Here is a 10,646-nt window from a genome sequence, read left to right as displayed (position 1 = left end):
CACTTGGGAGTGGCTAAAACTACCGGAAGGTTGGTCCAACGTTATTTCTGGCCAAAAATGGGTGCCTGGGTCCGGAGTTGGATACGTAAATGCGACGGTTGTGCTCGGCGGAAGACACAACCAAGAAAGAAGGCCCCCCTCCAGCAACAACCCGTAGGAAACCCTATGGAAAGGGTTGCTATGGACATATTAGGCCCACTGCCTGAGACCGACAGAGGTAACAAATACATTCTAGTCGTAGGCGACTATTTTTCTAAATGGATAGAAGCATACCCTATTCCAAACGAGAGGGCGGAAACCGTTGCGAGATGTTTCGTGGACAATTTTGTTTTGCGATTCGGAGTTCCTCGACAGCTCCACACCGATCAGGGGAGGAACTTCGAGTCTGACCTAATCAAGGAGTTGTGCAAGATATTGGGAATAGACAAGACTCGGACGACGCCCTATAATCCCAAATCAGACGGGATGATCGAGAGGTTCAACCGCACTTTGGTCAACATGGTGGCGATCATGATAGAACCCCACTGTAACCAAAAAGACTGGGATGTTCACGTGCCGTATGCCACGTTTGCATATCGATCCACTCCGCATGCCTCGACGGGAGAGACACCAAACATGATGGTCCTGGGGAGAGAGGTTTCCCTTCCTGTTGATTTGACAATGCCAATAATGGAGACAGAAGACAGAGAAATGAAGACCGACTACGCAGAGCAGTTGAGGGCAAGGCTTCGGGCGGCCCACGGGAGAGCCAGAGAAACGCTTAAGAGTAGTGCCCGCTGTCAGAAGGCGACTTATGACCAGAAAGCCCGGAAGCAGGATCTCGAGATAGGGAAATATGTATGGCTATATAATTCGGCGAAAACTGTAGGGAAATCGCCGAAACTTCAATGTAAGTGGCATGGGCCATACCTAATTATAACGAAACTATCTGAGGTGGTGTACCGCATCCAAGAGGGACCGAGGAAGAAACCAAAGGTCGTGCATGTGGACCGACTGAAACCTTATGAGGGTGAGGAGATCGCCCGCTGGGACATCCCCCCCGGAGACGAGAGTCCGTTGGCTCGGGTGGCGCAGGAAGCCTTTGCCGAAGGTAACGAGACGCCAACAGTCCCGGAAGAAGTAGACGGAGAACTCCAACGTCCCGAAACGCCTGAAGAAGGCCCGTTGCTTACTATCCCAGAGGAGCCCGGCGATCGGGGCAATACGCCTGTACCTCAACAAACCCCCCCAGAGGGAAGGTATCCCAAGAGACGTGTAAGGCGGAGGCCGGCACGTTACGAACAATAACCAACTATGTTCTCTTGCCGTTTGTTTTTGGTGATTATTTTGGATTATTATCGGGGACCGATCATTTTAGGAGGGGGGGTGATGTAATGATTTTGGGGGAGAAAAGATAGAGGGCGGCAGATGAGCAGGGAGTTGAAAAAGAGGAGAAGCAGAGAGCAGACGTATAAATAATAGTAGAGATTTAAAGAGATTGAAAAACCAAGTGTCAAAGAGAAAACTAAAGTGGAGTAATAAAAAGAGAGAATTATAGAAACAGTAAGTAGTAAGTGTAATTTATTTCGTGATTTCTTGTTACAAAAAGAGTGAGAAAGTTACAGGTTAGCCCGAGGCTACGCTCGCTGTTTTGTATTGGAGGTTACACCACTGTGTTGGTGGTTACGTTGCTGTGGAGGTTACACCATTGTTGGTGGTTACGTTGCTGTGGAGGTTACACCCTTGTTGGTGGTTACGTTGCTGTGGAGGTTACACCATTGTTGGTGGTTACGTTGCTGTGGAGGTTACGCCATTGTTGGTGGTTACGTGCTGTGGAGGTTACACCATTGTTGGTGGTTACGTTGCTGTGGAGGTTACACCATTGTTGGTGGTTACGTTGCTGTGGAGGTTACACCATTGTTGGTGGTTACGTTGCTGTGGAGGTTACACCATTGTTGGTGGTTACGTTGCTGTGGAGGTTACACCATTGTTGGTGGTTACGTTGCTGTGGAGGTTACACCATTGTTGGTGGTTACGCTACTATTGGAGGTTACGTCATTTGTTGGTGGTTACGCTGTTGTTTCAAGTCCGGCGTAATAGCAGAACTAATTTAATTAATTATTATAATCGGTTGTTACCAATAATTTGGAATCATAGCAGAATAAAGGAGGTCACTCCACAAGTTGTAATTGATTTGTTTGTTTCATTCGAGTGTACCGTGGTACCGCAGACCCTTCCCCAAAGGGAACGAACCCGAGAACGGATTTTCGTTACAATACCATTGCATAGGCTTTGATGTTTCTTACCTGTGATTGGTTCTATGACAGTCTTGCATCGGTATGTCCATATCTGAAAAGGGAAAATATAAAGAAATTTAATTATACCATTGCATAGCCTTTGATATTTCTTACCTGTGATTGGTTCCATGACAGTCTTGCATCGGTATGTCCATATCTGAAAAGGGAAAATATCAAGAAATTTAATATTGCATAGGCTTTGATGTTTCTTACCTTTGATTGGTTCCATGACAGTCTTGCATTGGTATGTCCATATCTGAAAAGGGAAAATATAAAGAAATTTAATTATATACCATTACACAGACTATGTTTCTTACCTGTGATTGGTTCTAACAGTCTTGCATCGGTATGTCCATATCTGAAAATGGAAAATATAAAGAAATTTAATTATACCATTTCATAGGCTTTGATATTTCTTACCTGTGATTGGTTCCAACAGCCTTGCATTGGTATGTCCATATCTGAAAGGGGAAAATATAAAGAAATTTAATTATACCATTGCATAGGCTTTGATGTTTCTTACCTGTGATTGGTTCCAACAGTCTTGCATCGGCATGTCCATATCTGAAAATGGAAAATATAAAGAAATTTAATTATACCATTTCATAGGCTTTGATATTTCTTACCTGTGATTGGTTCCAACAGTCTTGCATCGGCATGTCCATATCTGAAAAGGGAAAATATAAAGAAATTTAATTATACCATTGCATAGGCTTTGATGTTTCTTACCTGTGATTGGTTCCAACAGTCTTGCATCGGTATGTCCATATCTGAAAAGGGAAAATATAAAGAAATTTAATTATACCATTACACAGACTATGTTTCTTACCTGTGATTGGTTCCAACAGCCTTGCATTGGTATGTCCATATCTGAAAGGGGAAAATATAAAGAAATTTAATTATACCATTGCATAGGCTTTGATGTTTCTTACCTGTGATTGGTTCCAACAGTCTTGCATCGGCATGTCCATATCTGAAAATGGAAAATATAAAGAAATTCAATTATACCATTTCATATGCTTTGATATTTCTTACCTGTGATTGGTTCCAACAGTCTTGCATCGGCATGTCCATATCTGAAAAGGGAAAATATAAAGAAATTTAATTATACCATTGCATAGGCTTTGATGGTTCTTACCTGTGATTGGTTCCAACAGTCTTGCATAGGCATGTCCATATCTGAAAATGGAAAATATAAAGAAATTTAATTATACCATTTCATAGGCTTTGATATTTCTTACCTGTGATTGGTTCCAACAGCGTTGCATTGGTATGTCCATATCTGAAAAGGGAAAATATAAAGGAAATTAATTATACCATTACATAGGCTTTGATGTTTGTTACCTGTTATTGGTTCCAACAGTCTTGCATCGGTATGTCCATATCTAAAAAAGGAAAATATAAAGAAATTTAATTATACCATTTCATAGGCTTTGATATTTCTTACCTGTGATTGGTTCCAACAGCCTTGCATCGGTATGTCCATATCTGAAAAGGCCTTTATCTTTTAAGGCCTTTATCCATATCTTTTCAAAGCCTATGAAATGGTATAATTAAATTTCTTTATATTTTCCATTTTCAGATATGGACATGCCGATGCAAGACTGTTGGAACCAATCACAGGTAAGAAACATCAAAGCCTATGCAATGGTATAATTAAATTTCTTTATATTTTCCCCTTTCAGATATGGACATACCAATGCAAGGCTGTTGGAACCAATCACAGGTAAGAAATATCAAAGCCTATGAAATGGTATAATTAAATTTCTTTATATTTTCCATTTTCAGATATGGACATACCGATGCAAGACTGTTAGAACCAATCACAGGTAAGAAACATAGTCTGTGTAATGGTATAATTAAATTTCTTTATATTTTCCCTTTTCAGATATGGACATACCAATGCAAGACTGTCATGGAACCAATCAAAGGTAAGAAACATCAAAGCCTATGCAATATTAAATTTCTTGATATTTTCCATTTCATAGGCTTTGATATTTCTTACCTGTGATTGGTTCCAACAGTCTTGCATCGGCATGTCCATATCTGAAAAGGGAAAATATAAAGAAATTTAATTATACCATTGCATAGGCTTTGATGGTTCTTACCTGTGATTGGTTCCAATAGTCTTGCATCGGTATGTCCATATCTGAAAAGGGAAAATATCGAGAAATTTAATTATACCACTCATTGCATAGGCTTTGATGTTTCTTACCTGTGATTGGTTCCAACAGCCTTGCATCGGTATGTCCATATCTGAAAACGGAAATTAAAAAGAAATTTAATTATACATTTACACAGACTATGTTTCTTACCTATGATTGGTTCCAACAGCCTTGCATTGGTATGTCCATATCTGAAATGAGAAAGTATAAAGAAATTTATTTATACCATTGCATGGCTTTGATGTTTCTTACCTGTGATTGGTTCCAACAGTCTTGCATCCGTATGTCCATATCTGAAAATGGAAAAGTGTTGTATTATTATTATTTGTATTTGTATGTTTACTTGTATAATGTAAAGAGGGACTACAGCGACAGGCCCATCGGGCCTTTTGTAGTCTCTCGACTATATATATTATATGCTAACCATTGTTAATGTTATGCTAAAATATGGTCAATAAATGTTTCTTGAATTGAATTGAATTGAATAAAGAAATTTAATTATGCCATTACACAGAATATGATGTTTCTTACCTGTGATTGGTTCCAACAGCCTTGCATTGGTATGTCCATATCTGAAATGAGAAAGTATAAAGAAATTTATTTATACCATTGCATGGCTTTGATGTTTCTTACCTGTGATTGGTTCCAACAGTCTTGCATCTGTATGTCCATATCTGAAAATGGAAAATATAAAGAAATTTAATTATGCCATTACACAGAATATGATGTTTCTTACCTGTGATTAGTTCCAACAGTCTTGCATCGGTATGTCCATATCTAAAAAAGGAAAATATAAAGAAATTTAATTATACCATTGCATAGACTTTGATGTTTCTTACCTGTGATTGGTTCCAACAGCCTTGCATCGGTATGTCCATATCTGACAAGGGAAAATATAAAGGAAATTAATTATACCATTACATAGGCTTTGATGTTTGTTACCTGTTATTGGTTCCAACAGTCTTGCATCGGTATGTCCATATCTAAAAAAGGAAAATATAAAGAAATTTAATTATACCATTTCATAGGCTTTGATATTTCTTACCTGTGATTGGTTCCAACAGCCTTGCATCGGTATGTCCATATCTGAAAAGGGAAAATATAAAGAAATTTAATTATACCATTGCATAGGCTTTGATATTTCTTACCTGTGATTGGTTCCAACAGCCTTGCATCGGTATGTCCATATCTGAAATGGGAAAATATAAAGAAATTTAATTATACAATTTCATAGGCTTTGATGTTTCTTACCTGTGATTGGTTCCAACAGTCTTGCATCGGTATGTCCATATCTGAAAAGATATTCTTAGCTAACTACACATAATATATCTTAGTTACACATAAACTTATTAAGATATAATGCCACCTTAAACATTATGTAAAATGAATTTACAAAAAGTAACCGGATTTGAAATGTAATGAAAACTTAAACCTCTATTGTTAACTACATTTATATATCTTAACTACACACGACCTGCAGGGAAAACTTACAATACTAAGATAATGCTACCTTACACATTATATATAATAATTTACAACTCATATTTAAAATTATTTGAAATGCACTGAAACTTAAACCTCTACGTTCTTAGCTACACTTAATACAGATACCTTAGCAACACACATACCTGCAGAGAAAAGCTTATAATACCAAGATATAATGCCACCTTACACATTATATATAATAATTTACAACAATATTTAACATTATTTGAAATGCACTGAAACTTAAACCACTACATTCTTAACTACACTTAATACAGTATATAACACACATTCTAGCAGAGAAAAGCTTACAATACCAAGAAATAATGCCACCTTACACATTATACATAATAATTTACAACACATATTTAAAATTATTTGAAATGCACTGAAACTTAAACCTCTACGTTCTTAGCTACGCTTAATACAGATACCTTAGCAACACACATTCCTGCAGAGAAAAGCTTATAATACCAAGATATAATGCCACCTTACACATTATATATAATAATTTACAACACATATTTAAAATGCACCGAAACTTAAACCTCCATGTTCTTAACTACACTTAATACAGTATACCTTAGCAACACACATACCTGCAGGAAAAGCTTACAATATCAAGATATAATGCCACCTTACACATTATATATAATAATTTACAACACATATTTAAAATTATTTGAAATGCACTGAAACTTAAACCTCTACGTTCTTAGTTACACTTAATACAGTATACCTTAGCAACAGACATACCTGCAGAGAAAAGCTTACAATACCAAGAAATAATGCCACCTTACACATTTTATATAATAATTTACAACACATATTAAAAATTATTTGAAATGCACCGAAACTTAAACCTCTACGTTCTTAGCTACACTTAATACAGTATACCTTAGCAACACACATACCTGCAGAGAAAAGCTTACAATACCAAGAAATAATGCCACCTTACACATTTTATATAATAATTTACAACACATATTAAAAATTATTTGAAATGCACCGAAACTTAAACCTCTACGTTCTTAGCTACACGTAATACAGTATACCTTAGCAACACACATACCTGCAGAGAAAAGTTTACAATACCAAGATATAATGCCACCTTACACATTATATATAATAATTTAAAACAAATATTCAAAATAATTTGAAATGCACTGAAACTTAAACCTCTACGTTCTTAGCTACACTTAATACAGTATACCTTAGCAACACATACCTGCAGAGAAAAGTTTACAATACCAAGATATAATGCCACCTTACACATTATATATAGTAATTTACAACAAATATTTAAAATTATTATATTATATATTCTGTAGAGAAAACACAAACCAAATGTACCTTACCTGTGTTTAGTTAGATTTTTTCTGTGGTGCATATATGCTATCTGAAATGAGTAATAGTAAAGAACAATTATTATGTGCAGGTTGTGTTGTATGCTTACCTGTGATTGGTTCCAACAGTCTTGCATCGGTATGTCGATATCTGAAAAGGTAAAATATAAAGAAATTTAATTATACCATTGCATTGGCTTTGATGTTTCTTACCTGTGATTGGTTCCAACAGCCTTGCATCAGTATGTCCATATCTGAAAAGGGAAAATATAAAGAAATTAAATTATACCATTGCATTTGCTTTGATGTCTCTTACCTGTGATTGGTTCCAACAGTCTTGCATCGGTATGAGCATATCTGAAAAGGAAAAATATAAAGAAATTGTATTATACCATTGCATAGGCTATGGTGATTCTTACCTGTAATTCTTTTCCTTGTATTGTCAAAACTAGATCTGAAAAGAGAAGAAACATATTATATATGAACATGTGATTTCTTTGTTTTAAGTTAAGAATTTTAAGAAAGAAAGAACTTTATTATAATTCTTTCTACAATTTGTCCAGGTCCCCCAAATTTATTTTGCATGCTTTCTGTAACATTTTACATTTTACACAATGAACAATTGATGTGTTAGTATACATGTAACATTTATAGCTGTGTCTGCATTAACTAATAGTTGATGTCCCAAGAAACCTAAATTGTCTGAAAAAAAAAGAAATTGCAGGGAAAAAATTATTCTTATTAATATGCAGTTAACATACATAAAAACAGTAACAGGCCCATATATAAATGAAAAAACATTTATTTGTGTAAATTTAAAATGTTACAGAAGTACGTGCAGAAACAAAAGCTACCTAAAATCTAACTGCAAAGTACAAGAGGTATGAATATTATTATACATTCTTACTGGGAAATATAATAATATAAAATAATATTACTTACCTGTCATAAGTGTAAAGAGTATGAATAATGATACCAGACAGCAGTCTGAAGACTGGAAATAAGACCTGCAAAAAATAAACAAAAAATAAATATTCGTCCTTAAATAAAAGAAGTAGAATTGTATTATTATATTCTGTCAAAGATTTAATCTATTCAATTCAACAATAAATGTTCCCGCATTAAAATTATACAACTCTTTATAAGGGCCCGAGAAATTCCGTTCCCGCGAGTAGATTGGGCTGAGTAGAAAATCAGACAACGTACGCACTGAACACCTGTCACGTCACAGTGACCGGGAACCAGTGAACGCGCTAAGCAGACGATAACGACGGTTCGCGGTGATTTACTTTTACAAACCATAGCTCAATGTAGGCTCAGTTATTTTCGTTAAAATTGAAAAAAATAAACTATCTTGATGAAATCAGTGTTGTAAATAGTAATAGAATGTGTTGAAATTGAAAATTGGCAAATTTGCAGGCCAAAATAGCATCAGGCCTATGCCTAAAATTTCATACGAGTTGATCGAGGGCCTAACTAGGCGAAGAAGGTGGTTCATAAAATCAACAATTTCTGTATAAAAAAGTGTCATTAAATAAGATAAAGAACTAAATTATGAGCTAGGGCCTACTAAAAGTCTATATTATAACCGGGAACTCGTAATATTTTATATTAGTGCATATTTTTAAACAAATAAAATACTTACCTGCTCTACCTTCTCTCTCTTGATGTTTCTTCGTCGCCGTCAACTTACGAAATGGCAACGTAAATTGCCGAGTCGGTGACTTGACGAAAACTTAATATGCACATTTTAGATGAACTTATTCTAACTGTGATTGGCTAAATCGTCGTTACTGTTTTTGCTGCAACTCGTTGATTGGTTACTCAATAATTACTGTTGCCCCCGCGTATTCTGAACTTTCTCGGAACAACGATTGGTCAACTTTTTCACAGAAACGCGTGTCTCCCGCATGCTACCACCAAACTCCGCCCAGAGGAAGTTTTAAGAACTTTTAGAAATTTAGAGGGCGCTATACAAGGTGGAAGAGTTGCCAGGATCATACAATAATGTTTTATGTTGTTATTATGCAAAGTACCTCAAAACGGTTGGACAGTCAGAATGACTTTTTCTATTAAGTTAGGGTTTGATGATTGAATTTACGTTAGGTGGCGGTATTATGAGTAAGACAAAGCCATAATTAACATGATTCTGGTGGGGTAAGATTATTCCAGTTAAAACGGACGTTTCGTAAAACCTTTTTGTCATTACATTTTATTTAAAGTTATATACAGCAGTAAACTGAATTTAATTCATAAGATTTACTGAAACTTAAAGAAGACTAATTTGCTGAAAAATGCATACATCTAAACCGTAGGCCGCACTACTTATTCGCGATATTTCAAACCCAATATGAATATTGTTTACAACTACTGTAGGTCTATAATAAAAGATAACATGAATATTTTTATCATAATAAAACAAACCCTAAACTAAATAAATAATATTTGAGGCAATTAAAGAGTCATGAGTGTGTTTGAATTAATCAGGACAGTGAATTATACACTACCGAATGTATGAATATTATATTAGTTTGTTAATAAAAAAAATCTTCATTATTATATTAAGTCTTTATTATATTAGTTATTAGTTAGTTATATATTAACTTCATTATTATATGATGTCTTTTTTGGAGTTCCTAATTAAAATATTATTTTATATTTTATACTTTTTGTTTTGAGGAGCCTATTCATTACAAGCTACGCTTTCATTTAGGCTCCTCCACTTTATTTAAGTTATAAATAAATAAATAAAGTAAAATGAAATGAACTATACGTCGTGGTGTGCATTTAACGCTTTTAAACAATTGCGCTTCCGAGTCAATTGCTGATATCGTTGTTTACTACGGTATACTTTTTAAAATCTATTGCTACGACGAATGATTGATTTCCGGCAACAAACCGCACATCATGGTAGGCTACATGCTTAGTTTGCAATGTATGCTGTCACTAAAATGCATATCTTGGAAATGTGGAAAAAATAAATACAGACAATTTGACACTATACTTAGGCCTATATATTAGGTAGGCCTACCATCAATCTGTACGAAAAGCAAGTCAAATTATTTACGAACTTGTTTAAAGTATTGCTAGAACATATTAAAGAGTTTTGAAAACGGTGGTCCGTCCGTTAGATATGCAATTCAAATAATTAAATATTTTATTCAAATTAATGATTACCATAAAGGACAAACGTTTCCTTACAGTGTATTAGGCGTATTGGTATTAATTGCAATGCTGCTAACCTACAGGTGGTTGGCTACCTGGTTAGCATCGCCGATGCAAGATTTGTACGCTAAGAATGTGTAAAGAAAACCGTAATAAACAAACGCATTTTAGGAAGTTATAAAGCCTTCATAAGGTCATCCTCAAAATGT

This window comes from Antedon bifida, chromosome 10 (assembly GCF_963402885.1).
Source record: "Antedon bifida chromosome 10, ecAntBifi1.1, whole genome shotgun sequence".
Lineage (NCBI taxonomy): Eukaryota > Metazoa > Echinodermata > Crinoidea > Comatulida > Antedonidae > Antedon > Antedon bifida.
The sequence above is the reverse complement of the archived record's forward strand: the minus strand, read 5'-3'. Positions refer to the sequence as shown.